Here is a 22,286-nt window from a genome sequence, read left to right on the forward strand (position 1 = left end):
AAAAACATCAATAGAGTTGGAACAGCTTTTACCTTCTTTGCAAATCACAACCTTCACCCACCCACCCCTACCTCCGGGTAACCGAAATATCTTGTCTGTTGATCATTTCTTTACATATTTATGGCATACGTATAGGTTCTTAAATAATAGACTGTGAGGTTCTGGTTTCTTTTAATGTTATATAGTTGTGTGGTAATCCTGATTTTTCCCTGTAAATTGTCTGGTATCACTCTAGATACACCAACAGTCTTTGCTACTTACTGATCTGCTGTACTTTTTGCAATCTTCTCATGTCCTGTGCTTTGGGGGTATCTCTCAGAAACTGGATTGTTTTAAATAACTGGATTGTTTTAAATAACTTTAAATAACTGGATTGTTTTAAAACCCAATTTGCAATCTCTATTTTTCAACCAGTGAGTTTGGCCTGTTTACTTTTATTGTTATTACTGATCTCTGTGGCCTTATTTTTTGTTTTCTGTTTCCATGTTTCTGCTTCTCCCCCATGTCTTCACATCTTTAGGATTGCATTCTAACCTGTCTTTTTTTCCCATCTCAAAACGGGGGGAAGGGATATGATCCATTTTATTCTTTTGCTGGTCACCCTTGAGTGCCTCCTACATGCCAGGAACTATTTTATGTTCTGGAGACAGAGCAATGAACAAAGCCAAAGCCCTTCTTTCATGGATTTTTATGTCTTCTTACGGAGACAGGGCATTAAAAAAGAAACGAAACCATAATATGCCGTATGGTAAATACTCTGAAGGAGAAAAAAACGGAGTAAGTGAAAGAGAGCGGTCGGAGGGTGGAATCGTAGAGAATAATCAGGAGGCTTGTCTTCGAGAAACCGACATATTGGCGGGAGCTGAGAGGAAGTAAAGCAGAAAGCCTGTGTCTCCGTCAGTGCAGGACGCTGTCAAAAATGCTCTCGACCAGGGAACTTACAAACAGCAGATATTTCTTTCTCGGCTGTGGGAGCTGGTGTTCGAGCAAGCCACCTGCGCATTTGGTGTCCGGTGAGGGCCTGCCTTCTGGGTCATGGCCAGCACCTTCTCGCCCTGCCCTCTGGGCAGAAGAGGCACGGGTGCTCTCTGGGGCCTCTTACAAGGGCCCTGATCCCGTCCCTGGGGCTCCACCTTTATGAGCTAATCACCTCCCGAAGGGCCCAGCAACCACTGCCATCACAGTGGGGTTAGCATTCAGTATATGAGTTTCGGGGGGACACGAACATTCAGTCCATAACACGTTTTGAATACTGCATTTAGAACATTCTCATGAGAAAGACCTGCCTTCAGACACGCTTGTCTCTTTGGAAGAACAAGGAGGCCTGCATTGCTGGGGTGTCAAGAGCTGGGGAGATTCTAAGTTGTAAGTTCAGAAGAGATGGGGTGGGGCGAGGGGAACGGGTGACGCCGGACCAGGGACAGAACTTGGTTCTACTTGCGTACAGTGGAAGCCACGAGGGGACCTGATTGTGTGTTTTCGAAAGATCGCTCTGCTCGCTGCAACAGGCCACAAGGAGAGTGAAGGAAAGAGGAGGAAGAGCAGGAAGAAAATCTGCAGGAATGTGGATGCCAGAGAGTCCCGGGGTGGCGTGGAGATGGAGGAGAGAGAGGAAATGGAAGGGAGTGAAAGAGAGAGGGGGAGAGAGGGAAGAAGTGGGAGAGGGAGAGAGTAGGAGAGAGAGAGAAAGAGGGGGAGGGAGGGAGGGAGGGCTCCCAGAGTTTGAGCCTGACGGCCTGCAGGGAGGCCACCGCTTACTGGATTGAGGCAAAGCGCAGACAGAGTGGGTTGGGGGGAACTCATTTAAAATCTGAGGTGTTTATTAGACATAGGATTAGTTAGACTTGAGTTAATGGGAGAGGGGAGGGCTGGTTCATGGGTCCAGAAATAACTAAAATATTGACAACTAAGAGAATTTAAAATCAACCACTCTTATTACCCTCCTCCCGAGCAAGACAAGGTCTTGAACGTCTTTGTAACTCCGGCGGCCTTGCCCATTCTGCCTGGTTCTCCCGTCCGGTGTCAGTCCCTGGACACTCCCTCCTTAGGCACGATGACCATTGCCGGACCGCACAGCAGTGTCTGTTCCTTTCACCGTCCTGTGTGCATCTTAGGCCTCTTGGGAGATCATTTTCCTCCTTCTTGAGGAAGATATTTCAAAGTCTCCTTGAGCGAGGGCCAACGGTAAGACGTGGTCATCGTTCCTCGCGCTGTGTGTTATGGGCCCTGTCGCTCAAGGGCAGCTGGCCGGTAGACAGCCCCTGGGTCCCAGCCCATGGAAGGTTTCATCATCTCCGTGTGGCTTTGTTTCCGCTCTGGAGAATTCAGCTACTTTGTCGCTCTTCTGTGGACAATTTCACTTTTTTCTCAATTCGTGATACCTTCTAAGAATCATTAGTTTTTGGTCATTTCACTGCGATGGTTGTCACTGTTCCTTCTTCTTGGTGCTTGTTGAGTTTCTGAGGCCGGAAATTCACATGTTTCATCAGTCTTGGAGAATTCTTGGCCATTAGTTTGTAAATGTCGGCGTTCCCCATCCGTGACATCGTCTCCTCCAGGATTCCGAGAGACGTGAGCTGGGCCTTTTCGCTCTCTTGCCCTGCGTGTCTGCCTTGCTCCTGTGTGCTTGGCACACGTGCCATCCGTGCCAGCGGACTGTTTTTTCTCGGGCTCTACACCTCCCGCTGCACTATTTTCTCTCGAGTTCTGATCTTTTTTTCTTTCCAAATTCACAGGATACTTTTTAATTTTTTTTCTTGTTGCTCATGTTTCTAAATTCCTCTCTTGTTTACTCAAAGATTTTACTTGGGCTGAGATTATTCTGGAACTTCTCTGATCTGAGCTCCTGGCAGCCTGATCATGCTGTTCACTCTCCACGAGCCCTTCTTGTGGCCTGAGGCTTGGGCCCACTGGTTGCTGCTGTGTTTGATTTCCCTGCTCAGATCTCCACGTGGCCAGGACACATCTGTGAGGATTTCATGACGCCTGAGTTAAGAGTCGTTTCTTATCAAAGTGCTGTTGTTCGCGTCTGCCGGTCATCCCCACCATCGACTCAGAACTTTTCACGTGACTTTCTCAGCTTGATGGGTCTCAGGACATGCGAATATGAATTCGACTCCAAAGGGAGTCGAATATGAATTTGACTCTATGAGGGAGGCAAAGTGGCATAAATTCTCAGAGAAGCCTTTTTCTCCACCCAGATCTGAAGCAGTTTCAGGGCTTTCTAGAAGCTCAGTTTTGGTCATTGTTTTATTGCTTCTACTCATCCCATTGAAGGATAACCACCATCTTCACTGTGTTACTGTCCATGCTCGTCTCAGCGGCAGGACTGTGTCCCACCCAGAGACACCATGGGATGTCATGACCTTGGGCCAGGTGGCCCATCCCAGAAGCAGCAGGATTGTGTCCCACCCAGCGATGCCGTGGGATGTCGTGACCTTGGCCCAGCTGGCCCATCCTGGAGAGGGGCTGCTTCTGAAGCTGTCTCCTGGACAAACTCACATGGGGCAGAACTTCAGCTGAGCCCAGCCAACAGGTAACACAAGCAAGAAATAAACCTTCCTGGCTGTAAGCTACTGATGGCCCCAGCCTTGCCAGCCCAAGCCTGACCAATGTGTGCCTCGGCAGGAGACGATGTAGGGCTGACTCTTTCATGGAAAGTGGAGCCCTGCAAACATCCTGGCGTCTTGCAAGGGTCCCAGTTCCAATTCTCCATCTCGTTTGAATCTAAGACCTTGTCTATCCTAGTGGAAATTAAATAATAACAGGAAACCTGCGGTTTCCTCTATTACTGAGATCTCACTGACACGTAACGGTATATTCATCTCGGTACACAACACGGTGTTCGACATGTGTAGTAGAATTGTATGTTTGCTGCAGCAAAGCATAGCCCGTCCTTAGCAGCCCCCCGAGTTCCAGTTCCTGGTTGGGGCTAAGCTCTCCTAGATGGAATGACTTCAGCATCTGCCTACGATACTCAGCTCCTCTATTTTTTGATCCTAAGAAATTTTGCATTTTATTGAAAGATTATTTATGGGCTCAAGATGCTTTAAAACAACAACAACAACAAAACCTAGTATGGCTTTTCCGTACAGAGTCCCTGATACCGATAGAAAGACATGTCTGCAAACTGATTTTTAAAAGTGAACTTGACTGCTGCAGGTATAATAAATGCATCAGGGGAGAAAAAGTTTAGAAAAATGTCCCTGAAGAAAGGAGACGTTTCATGGGAACATGAAGAAACAAATAAATGAACAGAAGTTCCCATATCCACCTGCGTACTGGTACATGTCCTCCTCTGATGAGGGAATGTCTAGGATTTAATGTGCATTTCCCTGGGTTTTCACTGTTTGTCTTACATAAAATCAAGAGCCACCCTGAGAAATATAGGGGGGTTGGATTTCTGAGTAAGGCACAGAATCATGGCGCAGGATTTGCATAGCGGGGCATGAAGGCAGGTGTGCGAACGTGGCTCTGGGTTCTGCGGAAGACCATGGGATTCTCCTCCCAGCAGGAGCTCCATCTGCCCTCGCTGCTTGTGGACCTCCGAACCGGGGTCTTCCCAGCCACCAGCTGGCACACTGGTGCCCCCATTCACCCCTAACTCCTCGCTCCCCAGCATCCTGGCCCTGCCACTGGGGGCGGCTCCAGCCATGTTTGCTGCTCTCTAGCAACAATACCGTGTTTCTCCATAAATGTGTGCCTTTGTCCATCTATCTGAATATCATTTATCCTTGTGTTACCCAGGGAAAATTCTCACTCATTGTTCATGCCCTGGCTACCATGCTTCCTCATTTCTAGGGTCTTCTGGGCTTCTCCATTAGGGCAGGTCACTCCTGCTAGAATCACAGAAAGCCTGACTGTTGGCGCTCTCAAATCACTCAGCACACTGCAAAGTAACTTTGTCTGTCGAGGGCTTGAGTTCCCAGGCTGAAAACCCGAGTCTCCTCTGGGTGAATATTCAGGTCGGTTCCAGATGATTCCCCCTCTCCCCCATGGAGTTACTCTCAGCTTCTGGAAGGTTCAAGTTTCATCTCCACATCCTGCTTCCTCTGCTGAGAGGCAGCCATCGTCCCCCTGTGTCCACCGCAGAAGCCTCTGGAACCATGGCCACCGTTCTCCTGTGTCCTGGGCACCCTTTCCACTCACACCATGGGTGTCCTCAGGATGACCTCAGTCTGGGATGCTGTAAGCCAGCCAGGGAAACCTGCTCTCCCCTCCCTCCCCAGACCCTAGAGGGTCATGCACTGCTCTTCCTGACTTCCTCCAGCAGCCCATACTCTGGGCTACAAGAGTCAGCCAGAATTTCCTCTGGGATTTTGAGATAATGGTGGCTGGTTCCCGTCCTCTCTGCTCCTGAGCCCCAGCCCAGCCACCTTGGGCTCTCATCGGACCATTTTCCACCGCACAGGTGGTGATTTTCTTAACCTTCATACACCTAGCACACATTTGGGATCTGCCTGTGCTGGTTTGGCTGTCTGGGGAGGAACAACCTCTAGACTGGAAGTACTGGGATCCCACCATGGAGAGATTTTGTGATGTGAATATATGTTTATCTGCCAGCATCACTGGCTGGGCTGGAAACACTGTCTTGACCATTCTGCAGTAATCCTGATTGATCCCTCACTGTCCTCACCCTGCTCTAGAATGAATATCTGTCCATGCTTGGCCAATCAGAAGATTCCAGAGGCTCCACTTCCTGCAGCATTCCGGACCACAAGACCTACATAAGGTGAGAACTGCCTTTCCTGCCATGTAATGTGAACCCTTTGAGACCACAGATAATATAGGGGAACACAAAGCCCAGGGATGGAAAGAGAGTAGCTACAGCTGCTAGATCCAGCCATGCCTGAAGATTTATCAGTCATGTGAGATAATACATTCCTTTTTTTTTTTTTTTAAGTAAATTTTCGTTCAGTTTCTGCAACTGGAAAAAGCTGAGCATGGCTTCAAGAGTAATTTATATAACAACTGTCAACTATTTAGGTATCCGTGCTCAAGTTGAGAGATGATATATATATGAAATAGAAGAAAATATAAAAGATGATACAAATTAAATGGATAGACACTTGAAACTAGTTATTTTAGTCTGTCCCCCAGATTAAAATTTTCCAGTATTTAAATTTTTTTTTTTTCTTTTTATGCGCATTTGAGGTTATCGTTATGTTTACCCTTAAGATCTCTAAGAAAATAAGTTCAAAGACTAGCATGGTGTCTCATGATGTCTCATTAGAGAAATCATCTATTTGCAAGGGATTTTCCTTCCTGCAATGTGTTTGCTCATCCCATTCATTCATTCATGCACTCACCGGAGGAAATGCTGTCCATCGTCATACTAGTCCTTCCTCTGGGAATTAAATGTGGAACACTTGCACCAAGGAAGGATTACTCTCTGTGCTGTTTTTTCTAAAGACACATTTCTTGCTGAATTGTAATAAATACACAGGGACACCTGGAGGTCATTCACTCACAGAAGGGCAGATTCTCAGGAGTCCTTCCACGCTTCATCGGAGCTGATTTGCTGCGCTCCCCTAACATGCAGGTCACGGGCTGGGCGCTGGGAGAAATCACCACAAGAGAGGCAGGGTCCGGAGACGGAGTCGTCGCCCTTCTGTGTGTTGTGACAGAAAGAACACGTCGGGCAGAGGACATGACGGCCCCGACGCCCTTACTCACCTCCTAGAAACCAAGCAAGGTGGTGTCACCGTGAGTTATGCCGCTGGGAGCCTGCGGGGGCGGCTACCAAGTTCTGATTGAGCCGGTCACCGCAGGACCCTGGCTCATCACCTACTCGACACATGGTTTCTGGCTCATCTTCCATCTTCACAACATTTGACCTTGTTCATTCTGCACATAGTTGACGTCTTCATTTCCTTCTTGGAAGTCAGTTTGAATTCCAATATCTAAAAGATGCCATTGACGCCGTCTATCCAATTTTATTCACATATTTACTCCCTTATCCCCTTAAAGTCCCTCCTAAGCTTTGCATTAAAACAATTAGGGGGAAACGCAGTCTTTCATATCAGGAGAAACATGATAGCCCAGCACTGGGGAGAAGCTTCCTCCCCGACCAGGATGCCCCCGCACCCTGTGTCCCAGCCTGACAGCTGCACACCTAACCCGGGCTGAGGCCTGGGCCGGGGACACTCTTCTCCCTCCACCACTGCTGGCTGGCCCACGGGAGGGCTGTGCAGTGGCCTGCGTACCAGGGAGGGGGGGCGCTGTGAGGGACCCTGCGCACCAGCACAGTGTCCCAGACCAGAGACAGAGGGCAAACAGCACAGAGACGAAAGGACAGCTCTGAACCAGGCACGGCCCACCCATGCCAGCAGAGGCACGAGCCTGAGGAGAGCACGTCCCTGTGAGCCTTGACTTCCTCACCCGAGACAAGAATGACAAGGTCAGGGTTGAGTTTCCTTGAGATCGTCTGTCTCTCATTCTATTACTTAACCCACAAAAATCCTTAGTGCGTGCATGAAAGGATGTAAATAGTAAAATGTACGGACTGCACACAGAGTTCCTCTCCTTGCGAGGAGAAACAAATGCTACTTACGGAAAGTAATGTGTAATATAGGATCAACAAAATGAAATGAATGCAAACCTGTGTTTGTGTTTTTAGAACCTTGCAGAGTAACAGAGCTGCAGAAACTTCATGAACATCCCCCGTTCTGCGCTCTGTCCTACCTCAGTCTCCCCAGCACGCACGACTGCACACAAACGTTTGCGGGTGGTGAGGGGCTGGCTCAGAAAGGTTGCTCTCTCCTCATGTGTGCTTGTACAAGGGAGCCACTGATCATGTGGCACTGGCATCAGAATAAAGAAGCTCCACCATCCCCTGATTTTCTTATTTCCCTCGGAGTTTGAAGCGAGCCGCGCTGTGCAGCTGACCAAGGTTGCCCTGGACAGGCTGCGGGAGCCTTTCTGCCTCATACTCAGCACTGGGGACTCCCTGGGTGGTGGGGAGGACATTGGGGGGCCACATGAGCTGGGGCTGTCCCGATTCCTGTAGACACCTCTGAGCAGAGGTGCCACATGGGGCATCCACCCGGCTGTCACTCAAGGGAGCTCTAACTTCTCTCATCCCACCTGCCCAATTCCATCTACGACATGGTTCCTCAGCTCATGGCCCTGTTGTTCCCTTCCAGGTTCAAAATCATCCTCTAAGGACAGGGACCTGCTGGTGGATGTTGGCGCCTCGTCACTGCCCTCCCTGTGGCAGGTGCCAGCACAGGACACCAGGTGGGGCCCACAGCACCCCAGAGGCACTGCACCAGGCAGGATCCCCCATTGCTGGGTTGCGTCTCAACACAAGGAAAACAAAGATGCCCCGTCCGCAGCCCACATCTGTGCACGGAAGGACAGGAGCGCTCGGCCACCTTACCGGGCATGCCTTCATGTTTAGACACATTGTGGAAATCCCTCCTCTGCCCCCAGGGTTCACATTCTCGTTCCTTATTACACTTTCAGCAGCTCTGGGTCTGTGGTTTCTTTAAGTTCCAACCTCATTAAAAACCCAAGAGGTAGTTAGTGAGCCCGAGACGTTTACAGCTGAACGGGACTATGATTTAAATGAAATTTGTTGAATAATAAGTCCTGGTGAGTGAAACATAAGCCAGGGGCCTCTTACAGTACCGAATATTTATTTCACTGAAAATATGTTTTCTTGGATCTAATTAAGCCACACTTAAGGATGTTTGAAAATGTCAAATTAAATACTTAGGAGATGTCGCAAAACACTGCAGCTTAGTAAACAGGTTATGAATTAGGAATCAGCAAAGTCTGGGGTAGATTTATCTGGTCATACTGTGACCCCATCACTTTGAGTGAGTTCATTCACACAAATGTTAAATGGTAGGGACTGTAAACGAGCATTTTTAGCCCTCGTATACCTTGTCCACATGATCCTACCAATCTTCAAAGCAATTTGATGAGGTCATTTGAATCTCTTCCTTCAGTCACTGAGGTCTCCCTAAGGCTTCTCTGTCTATAAGGTGGGGAGAGTAGCCCGAGAGACCACACGCCTCTGCCGAAGACCGCCCGCGTGGCCGGCTGCAGGGCCCGCGTGGTGGCACGTGTAGACATGAGCAGGGACTTTTCCCGACACTTGCTGGTAGACCAGTGTGGGAATGGAGTCGCGGAGAACAAAGTCTGCACGTGGAACAGCGCGTCAGCTGGTTTGCCTCATTCACCCAAACCCCAGCACTGGTAGCCGATCCCTGATCATCCAACATCTGGGGTGTCAGCCTGAGACCTGTGGTCTCCACGTGCGCACACGCCTTCCAAAATCTCATCTTTCCGGAAGCCCCACTCATGAGCCACAGGTTTAGAAGGCGCCTTGGAGGGCAGAGTGGCCACAGCAAGTGGCACGACCTGGAACGGCCGACGTGAACTTCGGGAGGACACGGATGTTGAGGAGCCTCAGGCAGGAGCTCGGGGTTAATGTTCCCAGCGACCGTGCTCTCCGGGAGCTGCCAGCCTATGCAGACAGGCTGTGCCCAACGTGAGGAAGTACTCCTCCTTGCCTCCTCTCCAACTGCAGCAACGTAGCTACGACATCGAGCAAGGGAACATCCGGTGATCAGTCGGGGACTGATGGTGGCAAACAGCCTCCAAGTTGCCCCCTTTCCTTTGGTCCTCACTGGTAGAAATCTGGCCACTATGCCACCCCATCCACCTACACTCCCACACAGGGCTCGGTGTGTCAAGGCTTCTGAAACGCCGGTCTTTGAGAGACCCAAGCCCTGTCCCATTTGTCAGAAATCATTAGCATCTCCCTCCTTTTCTGTTGGGAGGTCCAGACTCTGATCTCCAGCCCCTTCCTGCTCTCAGACCCACCTCTCCAGTGTAAGGCTGTCGGCAATTACAAAGCAGCTCCTTTCTTAGCCCCAAGGAGAGTTACAACCCCTGACACAGTTCTGACACTCCCACAGACCGGCTATGATTGACAGCCGCCCTGGCCTCCCCCCAGCTCCTGGTAGCTGTTGTGTCTCCTCCCAGCCACGGACAGAGGAGACAGAGCCGTGAGAGACAGGGAGAAGAGGAGAGACTCTGAGTCCCACCAATGTCACGCGTGTCCCTCCTTCCCTTCTCTGCCCCTGAGTGCTCCCTTCCAGCAGCCACCGAGCCACTCCCAGCTGCACGCAGTTTGCTTGTCTCGCTTACCAGGTGTGACATTCCCTTGTATGTGCTATTCGGTCAACACTACTGACCTTGTCCCCAGCCAAGTAATAGGCCACACAAAACATCACAACTCAGAGGCTTTCTGCAAGGTGTGCATCTTTCTCAAAAATCAGCTTGCTCTGATGGTTCTGGCCCTCCATGACCTCAATCTAAGACCTGACTGAGAACACTCAGAGCCCACTGTCCTCCCTGCAGGAGAGGACACTTCCCTGAGGCACAGTGAACCCGAGCAGATGTCATGTACAGAGGTCTGCTCTGGGCACTTTGGCGCAAGTGATCACATAAAGAAGCCACAGGGACAGGAGCTCTGCACGAAGGGGGTGCTCCCACCAGGCAGGGGCTGGTGGAGAGAGAGCACCTGTTGCACAAGAAAGAGGCCCCCACAGGTCCCTCCGGTCATGAAATATGGAGGCTGGAGACAGAGGCAGCAGAATGAGCGTCACTGTTCTCATGGACACACTGTGATACAGTGAACATACCGCGGATGCAATGAATGTGAGAAGCCCACAAGACAGGAGCCATATCCGTTATTTGACATCGTGACTTACCACCCAACTGCTGATTCATGCCTCCCCTGTCTGGGGCTTCCATGCAGTTGCTGAGGTACACAAGCCGCCCTGTTTAGGGTGGGGGAGGCGAGAGAGAAAGGTGAAAGCCACAGGCGTACCACCGTCTTGGACACCACGGGGTGTGACCACGACTGTAACGCGCCGCTCGCACGCTTGTGATGGTGACGGCTTGACTGCATGTACACAGAGCAGTAGCCAACAAGAGCCCTGCGGAAAGTTCACACCTTCAGGACAAGGAAAGCACCACAGCCTGGCCGTGAAGAGCATGAACTTGGCACGAGACAGAACTGCAGCGCGTGCAGGCTCACACTCTCTGTGACAGGGCAACCGACACTGTTTCCCAAGGCCTCAGCTAATCAGTCTGTAAAGAGGTTTGCTTTCAAAATTACAAGAGAGGCTGCATATCAAGCACTGTCTAGAACGCAGTAGCAGTGACAGCTGTAGGAGGGGCTGCGGCGACCTTCCGGCAGGAGGCACTGGCGCCCGGGAGGCACCTGCCAGTCACAGGTGCACAGAGGTCAAGGCCATGGGAGGTCCCAGGAGAAGCCCCACCCGGAGTGAAGGAAGACAGAACCACCGCAGCTCGCAGCCGAGCCTCCCCAAAGAGGACGCACACCTGGAAACGAGCTCAGTGTCCCGACCTCAATATAAGATTCTTGCTTCCAAACCAGAACTTGTGTGTATTGTAAAAAGCCATAATTTTACCCAAGATTCCAGTATATGCAGGCACACTCCTGTTATCAAGGTGAGACAGGTTCTAATTTGCCGGGTGCCCCCTTGATGATGTTAATTACCCAGAAAATAAGTATATATGGAGTTCTAGGCCAGCCTTTGAACTGAGCACGGGGACTGTAGAAATGTAACTTCACCAGGGTAATCCCTAAATCAGGCATCCACCCAGGTGCCCTCTCCACACGGCCACCCCAGCTACATCCTGTTCCATCGCTCCCAGCTGGCTGCTCAGGACAAATTCTGGAAGATGTTCACCGCGGACAGGGTCTGTACCGTTACTCAAACTTTCGGCAAGAAATGTCTGGAAAACAAAACTCCAGGCTCAGCACGCCTGCTTTATGCGTGATAGCAACAGCCGTCGCCATTTCTCAAAATATCTGTCCAGCCAGGCAGGCTTCCTCACCCCTAGAACATGCGTGCCTTTCGGTATTGCTGAAAGTCTCAGGAGTGATTCTCCTCTTCTTGTGTGAGGTCTTGATCAGTGTTAAAGTACAGCCTTTCTGGGAAAAGGAATGGAATGAGGACAGGAGGAGGGGGAGGAGGTGGGGAGGGGAGAAGGAGGAGATAAATTTCTTGACAATAAGCAGTGATGAGAAAGGACACAGAGGCCTGGGAGGGTCAGCCTCCATACGAGGAAAAGGAGAAAGGAAGGAAAAACGAGGCTGAGGAAGCCATCATTAAAGGTAAGCACAAAGGAGAGGAGCTTAGAGGTGAGGCAGGGAGTGGTTTCGGAGCCAATAAGGAGCAAGGAACTCCACACCACGTTCACCCACAAAGGCAATGAATCAGCTGATAGAAAATGTTCAGAATCAACTTTTTCAGAACTCCGGAGTACAATCAAGAGTTTAAAATGATATGCATTTTTATATATCTTATGTATCTCATATTTTCACTTAGATAGCTAATTAAAACTTAAAAAGTAAATAAATTGAGTACACACTCGTGTGCTTTAAAAAAAATGAAGCTCTCTTTAAACCCCAAGGAAACATTATTGAAATCTTGAAAGAATTGTTGCTGTACCTTATAATCTATTGTGAAATGGTAATAAATATGATGGAATTGGAAAAAAAAAAAGAATTTAAAATGACTAGGGTGTGCTCCAGGACAAAAAGCCACCGAGTCTTAGTGAGACGACTATGAGGGCCACGGCCGGCTGCCTGCGCAGGTGGCTGGTGCTAGAGGAAGCCACCCAGTCCACAGTGGTTGTGCATTTCCAAGATCTGTGGCTCCCAGAGGATCAGGTCAAGGGCTGTCCTTGTCTCACCTGCCTTGGAGTCCCCCACAGCAAAGGTGCGTTCCCAGGTAGCATTTGTTGAAACTATTTGAAGGCAAATGTGTTAGTCATTGCCACATGTGGCAAAGGATAATAATTGAGGCAAGCAAAAGACAGCCTGAACACCCTGAAAAGGAAGACGCATGGGAGGAATGAGGACTTGGAAAATGTCCACCTGTATCAGGACCCCCAAGGACATATGCATGTCCGGTGCTGGGCAGGTGCTCAGGAAACAACAGAGAAGACCCCAAGCTCTAGCCCCCGGCTGACCGCAGGCTCTGTGCTGCAGAAAAGCAAGACCACAGCAGAGTAATAGACAACACCCCAGCTACACATGGAAGCTTGTCTCACCAGAATAATTTGTAAGGAGTAGGGGAGTAGATTTCTTGTTTGTTTCTTCGCTTGCTTTCTTGTTTTTGGTGCCAAGTGTTTAAGGAAGTCACTGTCAAAACACAAGCTGTCCACTCATTAACAAAACCCAGACTTCAGCGGCCAAATGCATAAAGAATACACAGAGTTTACGGAGCTCCTTTAGAAGCTACTAAACAAAGAAGCAACTTCAAAAAATGCACAACAAGCAGCAACAACAGATCCTGGGAGGGGAGGCAGGAATCTTATTTCCACACTCACTTCACTATAACGTTCAAATTGTCCAGTCTTCAACAAAAAGTCACAAGGCATGCAAAGAAACAAAAAGTGTGGTCCATTCACAGGAAAGGAAACAATTAGTGGAAACCTCCACTGAGGCATTCAAGACGTTGGACTCACCAGAAAATGCCTTTAAATCAACTTCTTAATTATGCCAAGAGTAAGAGGAAACCAAGAGGGCAAGGTCTTCCCAAGTAGAGATATCAGTAAACACAGAGAAGGTATAAAAAGGAACCACACAGAAATTAAGAACCTGAAAATACAATAACTGGAATGAAAAATGCACTAATGGTATACAAAGATATACAGATTTAAAAGAAAAAAATAAAACTGACTTTATTCACAGATGACATGATTGTCTATGTAGAAAATCCCCTATACACCCAAGAAACTCACAGGAAATCTCCAGAGATAATAAGTGTGTTTAGCCAGATCACAGAATGCAAGGCAAATACACAATAGCCCATCATTTTCCTATGTATCAGCGGTGAACAATTAATATTTTAAACTAAAAAAAAAAATACCATTTGCAACTGAAAACTAAGGAATGTAAGTACAAATACAACAAAATATGTGCAGGATCTGTAACTGTAAATTATAAAAACATGAATGAAAAAGTCAAAGAAAATTTAAACCAGTGGAACGATATCGCATGTTCGTGAGTAGGAAGATTCAATATTGTCAAGATGTCTGCTCTTACAAACTGAGCTACAGAGTCACTGCAATGCTGCCCAAAACCCAGCAAGCTTTTCTGTAGTTATCAAGCACCTGATTTTAAAACAGGTCTGGAAGGCGGAGGTCGTAGAACAGCCATCACTGTTTGTGCGGGAAGGGAGGGACAACAAATTTGGAGGACCCACAATGCCAAGTTCTTGACTTACTCTGAAACTACAGGAACAAGACAGCATGGTGTGGGTACAAGAATAGCCACATGTATAAGTAGAATAGAACAGAGAGCCCAGAAATAGACCCGTACAAATATACACAACCTGTCTTTGACAAGATGCCAAGGCAATTTCAAGAAAAGGTGACACAAACATGACTCTTTGCATGAATATTAACTCAAAATGGACAACAGATCTAAATGTTAGAGACAAAACTAGGAAACTTCTACAAGACAAGACAGAAGAAAATCTGCATGAGTTTGGTTCGGTCAAAGGGGTGATACAAGAAAGAAGACACTTGCACTTGGTAAGTCAGGGTTTATTAAAATTGAAAACTTTTGCTCTACAAACATACTGTTACATGAATGAGAAACAAGAGAGGACTCCTGGGAAAACACACCGGGAAAAACCAGTAAACTTGGGTGTGGTGATGCCTTTTTAGATACAGCACCAAAGACATGATCCGTGAAAGAAATAACTGGTAAGCTGGAATTTATTAAAATTAAAAACTCTTCAGTGAAAGATAGTATCAAGACAATGAGAAGACGAGCCACAGACTGGGTGAAAAATATTTGCAAAAGATCCATCTGATAAAGAACTATCTCTCTAAAATACACAAAGAAATTTTGGGAGTCAATAATAAGAAAGAAACAACCCAATTGAAAAATGGGCCAACGACATGAGCAGACATCCCCACACACACCAGAGAGAAAGTGCAGGTGGGAACTGTGCATACGAAAGACACCCCCCATCACAGGTCACCAAGGACCAGAAATTAAAACAACGTTCCAAAACATGGAACGTGGACACCACCACATGCTGGCGAGGACGTGAAGCTGGTGAGAATGCAGGACAGTGCGATCACCGTGGACGCAGCTGTGGACAGTTTCTCATAAAGCTAAACACAGACCTGACTGCGATCCAGCAACCGGGCTCCCAGGTATCTACCAACAGGTGCAAAAACTTGCAGTAAATAGATACTTTCTCATCTAAAAGAATGAAGGAAATTTTCCAAAGTTCTTAAGAAAGACCCATTGTTTCAGTTTGCAGGACACAATAAAGTGAAAACTAAAGGTAGTAATTCCTCTTCTACCAAAAAAAAAAAAAAAAAGTCAAAATCATGCAAACAAAAAGTCATAGAAAATGTCATCAAACCAAAACTTCGGTTTGGGCCCTGTAAGAGTGGGGTTCTGCCTATGGACAACATGTGCGTGGAAGCTTCAAGAGCCACTAAGCCCGGATCCTCACATCCATCCTCCACTTCTGGCTCAGGACATAAGACAGAAACATTGAGCCCACATCTGACTTGAACAAAACTGACTCCCACATCTCCCGTCCACCTCTCTTCTAAGTGCATGTGCTATCCTCTGTCAGAGAAGTCAGCAAGCACCCTCCCAAGCTAGCCTGATTCCTGTGTGCCTGTATGCCCTGTGTCCCAGAAGCTGATGCGTCTCAGGTACACTAAGGGGTGTCAGAGCTCCCAACCCCTACTTAGCTCCTCTTCCTCAACCCACAAAGAGGCCAAGACCAAGTCATCCTGAAAGAAACTTTCCTTTAATTCTGTCTCCCTTCAAACTGCCCTCCACCCTCCACTTCTCTCCCTACTCTGACTTCCCACAATAATGTGGACTGCACAACCTTGTTTGTCACACATTAGAACTATGCCCTCTCCCTGCACGGAAATGAGTGCCTGGTCCCTGACAACACCAAGGAGAACAGACTCAGAATGTTGTACGAACAGTAAGCCAATTTGTATTTGATGGAGCAGTTCAAATATTAGCCAGCCCTAGTTAACACTCTTTGGGACAGGTCAGACCATGCTGTGTGTGTAGGGTGACAAGGAACGATGATTAATGCCAAAGCCTGGAAGAATACTGAGTCTAGGGAATAAGAACCAGAGCAACCAAAAAAGTGACGTGAGAAGGAAGAGTCATAGATGTAGAAGGAGAATGGGCAGGGGCACAGAGAGAGAGAGAGGGAGAGAGAGAAAGGTGCCACACAGACACAGTGAGGAGAGAACTTCCACATGCGGACCATGGGCAATGGTGTGAAAGTTATCCACAAGCCAGGAAGATTGAAGATTGAAAGTCAGGTTACTGAGCCAGCAACTAAGCAGCTGTTGATTACATAAAGGTCAAGTCCAGTGGGTTTTCTCTGAATAATTACAAATAAAGCATCCACAAATTTATGCATCCTGCTTTTATCTATTCAGTCCTGAAAGAATTTCACATGCTCTATGTTCCTCTTAGCTATAGCTTTTACCCCCTTGGGTGGGCATATAATGATGTATTAGTCATCTGCCTTTTATTAAATATTTGGATTCCTAATAATGATGAAATATTGGAACAAGGTCACAATGAACAATTGTGCTTCTAGAAATCGTTTCTTGTGATGACTTACTTCCTTAGGAGAGACAGCTGGAAGTGTGGTGATTTTATAGGTGGTGCTTAGACCACTGGCAATTATGCTATCAAAAATTAAACTAGTTCTATGCATTTCTGCTAATTTAATATCCCTACTCTTTTATTTATTAAGGTGGTTTAACACTTTCATCACAAAATGTGAGGTGTCTCGTGTTTCATGACCTATTATCATAACCAGCTTGTTACAATGAAGTTCAACTGAATTAATCATCATATATGTGGTTTAAATAATAACCCCTTTCCACAGTGTGTCCCATAAACTGGCTAATAAAGATACAATATCCTTGGGAATTATTCAGAGATGAGCGTCTTCCTATATTTTGAAAGAAATGGTATATGGATTCATTCTCTGGCCCAGGTATATTCCATGACCTTGCTCTCCATGAGATCGTGTAAAAGAACACTTGTTGGGAAGATTTAAAACTTGAAAGTATGAAAAGATTTCTGCAAAGTGAAAACTAGATGAGCCTTTGTTTTTTGTGTGTGTTTTTTTCTTTACATCTTATTGCTTATTTTTTTTATTTTATTCTATTTCTTTTCAGTATTCCAGCATTCATTGTTTTATAAGATGATATGTTTTTACTCCCAATTCTTAATTTTCATTTTAAATTTCTAGGTGCTGCTAATATTTCATCTAATTTTTTTTCAGTAGCAGGATGTACTGTTATTTGTAACCTATAAAAATATGCTGCTGAAGGAAAAAAGTAAATAAAACAGGAAAGCCTAAGTAGAAAACAAACATGGCCCCTCTCCTTTCACCCTGATAACCCCTATAGACACTTGGTAAGAAATGGAGGCAACCCTGGGCTAGAAAACTCAAGAAGGAATGAAGGGCATACAGTGGAAAGCAACTAAGATTGGAAAATCTGTGGAGATGGGTCAGCCAGGGCTGACTAACCAGCGTTTCGTGGGACAGAAGCTCAGTCCGGGATGCCAGGACCATTCTGGGAATGGATGATGTCATGACTACACAACACTGCCAGAAATTATATGCTTATCATGGTTAGAAGGGTAAACTTGATGTGTACTTAACCAAAATAATATAAGCTCTAAATATTGGCAACACATAAAGAGAACCAAATAAAGGATATAAAAGCTTGCTTCCCCTTAGCCCATGTCTGTCTTCCCAAAACAATACCTGAAATGGTTGGCAAGTGTCCTCTGAGGAAAATAGTATATGCATATAGGCCCTTACATATAAATATACAGTGTAAATGTATTTTATTTGCATGAATAGGAAGATGGCACATACAAAAATCTGGATTTTGCTTCCCTTTCATGGAATATTTCTTAAAAATCTTTCCCCATCAACCAATGAAGATCTACCTTCATCTTTGGATCACCTGGGTCCTTGCTTATTGTACAACTTCTTTATCATCATTCATTTAACTAGACCCCTCTCGTCTGTGGCTGGTCGTGTTCAGATTGGTTGTTTCTGGTCCATATATCAACTGGACCTGGGACAAATGATTGATACTTTGAGAATTTTTAAATAATCGTGGTGCCAAGACAGAGGCATCACTTCCATTTTCACGGTGTCGACACTCTGTTGCTGCTGTTTATGATGATGAAGATGTTCTCTTAGTAAGTGGTTACTTCGTTTCTCATACAGCCTTGCACTGAGAGACAATTAGATCATGTTCAAGACTCCCTGGGGCTTGGCCAAGAAATACTTTCTGGGTGCTACTATGTATCTGTCTGTGTCCTAATTATTATAAGCTCAGTATTCAACGTAATAACGCCCATGCCCAGAAGGAGTTCGTATTCTAAGGGGAGAAGACAGGCAATCATACAGACAGTGATCACGGATGTCGCTGAGTGGGTTGCAAGGATCCTGTCTCAGGTAGGAGCCAGGAAAGTCTGCCTAAGGGGGTGACAGGTAAGCTGAGCCTGCATACAGAGAAAAGAACAGTCAGACAAAGGTTTGGAAAGAACATGGGAGGCAGAAGACAGCAAGAGCCGTGGCCCCGACCCACAGCCAGCAGATCCAAGACACGGAGCATCTACCCTGGAAGGGAACCCAAGTACAGAACACATGAAGGGAGGGGACACTGAGGAGGGGAGCCCAGGGGTTCCCATGGGGCTCAGAGGCCCGGGAAGCATCAGACTGTACTCTGGCTACAGAGGGATCCTCGGTCAACGTTTAAGTAGGAGAGTAACAGGAACTATTGATAAATACAGACATAAAATCTTAACACATTTTAATTTTTTAATTAAAGTATTAAAAATGCATACGTAAGTGCTCTCCAGAGGGTAGTAAAAGTTGTTAGCACCTAAGTAAACTTTAATAAATACATATTGCATGCTCATATAATATCCTAAAATTTTTAATTTTATCATGCTGACAATTACCACACAGGGCCAAATTTGAGAACCACAAAAGGAGGGGCTATTTTAATGAAGGTTAGCCTTTTCATTTTTATTGAATGGTGGTGGGGGTACATCAAGTTCAGCATAATTCCTCCCTCCATGCCTCAGGCCCTGTCCATGGTACTAAGGCCTGTCTCAGGGGTGTTCCCACGTCCATGACCTCTTCTGTAACCAGTCTTGTGTGCTCATCCCGCATCAGCGGCTTCAGAATTTCATCCCACAGTGCACGCCCACTTCACACCAACGCCTCTGGGCAGATTACACAGTTTCCCTTCCATATCATGACCAGTGTGTCCCTGATGGGCCATGTAGCACTTAGTTCCATCAGGAGGCCAGTTGGGATATACAGGCCTCGCAGTTTCCCTGCTGTTGGAAATCCAGGCCAGATAACATTTATAATCAAGCATAAAATAACACGTTCAGAGAGGAAGAGCTCCTTCTTAACTATGTAACTGATAGTGGGTGTTGAATAGAAAACTTCAAACCTGCGACATGGTAATGGAAGTGTGGGATTTCAGTGATCCGGGTTCACGTCCTTGCCGCTCCGTAGCTTTGTGACTTTAGGACACCTGCCTTCTTTTGCGTCTTAACGTCCTCATCTGAACCATTGCCAATGACGACGGGATGCTGAGGATGATGCCAGCAACAGGAGCTTGCCTGACCTGAAGGGTGGCTGTAGAAGGGAATGAGCTAAAAAATACACAAAAGCATTTGGAATACTGCCTGATCTATAGTAGGTGCTGAGTAAATGTGGGTTCTGGTTGTGGTATGAATAGTAACAGCACCACAGAGTATGATTGTAATTATACCCAACTTAGAGTTGGTAGGTGCTCATAAGGTTGGGGGTGCAGAGAAGAGGAACGTGAACCCAAACCAAAATGTGTCTTGTGTCTTAATAAATATTCAATAAGTTAGACATCAAAAGAAGTTGATGCTGGGGCGCCTGAGTGGCTCAGTGGGTTAAAGCCTCTGCCTTCGGCTCAGGTCATGATCCCAGAGTCCTGGGATCGAGCCCCGCATGGGGCTCTCTGCTCAGCAGGGAGCCTGCTTCCTCTCTCTGTCTCTGCCTGCCTCTCTGCCTACTTGTGATCTCTGTCTGTCAAATGAATAAATAAAATCTTAAAAAAAAGAAGTTGATGCTTCTGTCTATATTTTAATAACTTAAAGGAAACTTTTTAATATTGCTAAAATTTCTAAAATTCTTAACAAAAATTTTAAAAAGTCAGTAGGTTTTTGAACATATGAAAGGAAGAAAATTTTTAATTGGGTATCTAGAGAACTATTAATGAAGTATAAATGTGTGTGAAGGATATAGAAAACTTTGTTTTTAATTGGATAGATGGTATTCCAATTTTTAACCAAAATGTTTTCATTGTGTGCCTCTCACTTTGAGTTGGCCATGTACTAATTATCTCAGCAAAGCAATGTGCCCAAACTTCTCTGTACAGCATCTGAGTAAAAGAGTAAAAGTAATTAAGACTGAATTAAGATAGGAACTTATTCAGTTCTAGGCTGTCTTTGAACCAATCAAAAATGAAATTCTCTGCATTTTTAATCTTGTTGTTTTTATTAATGAATGCATTTATACATATTCTTAACTTTAAATATTGCCTTGGTGTCAAGATATGCAAAACTTTAAAAAAAATCTTCTGGATAGGCCTTATTAAGATTTTACAATACATCACTTAAAACTGTTCAGAATTTTGAAAACACAATTTCATTCTTTAATATCTGTATCTATGGTGGTGAGTATAAATGTGCTAACGGAATGAAAACCACATAATCAAGACCTCCAACATTCAAGTCCATTCTTTATGTCTGACTTTAACAGCCGAAACTTCCAACATTTACTCAAACTGTCCTATTCTGTTGTAGGTGTTCAGAAATACACGCTCTGAGACTTGCACAATGATCACAAATAATGGTAAGAGCAGTTTTCCTAAATAATACTCCAAATTCCCAGCACCTGGGTAAGAACAGCTTTAAATGTATGAGAAATACGTTCAATGGCCATTTTGTAAATTTATCACTATCAAAAATCTTATATGAATTTTTAACATATTTAACATAAGGAAACATTGCTGTTGTACAATGTTCCTCATGATCCCATTCCCTAAGGAAAGGACACAGGCAGAACATAAATGGCACCTTCATCCCCTTTCCACTTTATAGGCATCTTCCTATGAGGGATGAATTTCATTTCGACAAAGTCGAGGTTCCATTTTGAATGCATGGTGAGAATTTGGCGCTAAAGCACCTGCAAGATGAAGTCTCAGAGCCTCCCCATCTCTGCTGCAGTCAGGTTCTCAGCTCAGAAGGCAGAGCAGGTGGCAGGTGAGGAGGGCAACTGTCCAGTGTCCCACTCTGACACCCTGTCCCCAACATTCCACATGTTCTCAGGTCCTAGGCAAATCTTCCCAGTTCCAGAACGCCGTCATCTCTAAAATGTCCTCAACTTTCTGTCTCAAGAGCCTTGCCACTTTCAGTTTGATTTCGTTGGAATCCTGAGAATGGAGTTTGGAAATGTTTAAGCCTCAAAACATTTTAACAGATTTATTAAGGCATAGGGGACACACAGGAATTGCATATTTTCAAAGACGATAATTTGGTCAGTTTTGACATTTAGTTTGAGATACCAAGATTTGGGACTTTTAGAAATCCTACTGGATCAAAATAAGTATAACTGTGATTGTGCTATAAAACCACAGATCCGACGATTTTATAAACTGTCCGTGCATTACCTATTTCCGTTGTTCTATGGGTGAGAGAGAGTATTTGGTGGACATAGCACAGATCTGGGGTGCCATTGACCGGTCTGGGTTTGGATCCCTGCTCCCCTAGGACACCACAAAGAAGACTTAACTTGAACAACTGCCACACTTCAGGGCTCACGATGTCTAAAAGTCAGTCACTGATGTTGGAAAATGCTCAAAATCCCACAAGGGAGCACCCTACACAGGGATCTCTGCAGTGTGAAGCCAAGTCAGCACTCATAATTGTGCTGCTGAACCCACAAGCACACATAGACATGTTCACCTCAAACTGCCCTCTTCCCCTGCTCCACCAGCTAAGCCACTGCTTTCGCCCGGACACCGAAGCAGCCCCCAAACCAGTCTTGCTGTCCCGGGCTAATTCCCTAGGGGCTGTTCTTCTGACAGCCAGAGTGCCCTCTGTCAGACATACATCAGAGGCTGCCCTCCACTCTCAG

This window comes from Enhydra lutris, unplaced genomic scaffold (genome assembly GCF_002288905.1).
Source record: "Enhydra lutris kenyoni isolate GAN:26980312 unplaced genomic scaffold, ASM228890v2 scaffoldscaffold36, whole genome shotgun sequence".
NCBI classification, from domain to species: domain Eukaryota; kingdom Metazoa; phylum Chordata; class Mammalia; order Carnivora; family Mustelidae; genus Enhydra; species Enhydra lutris.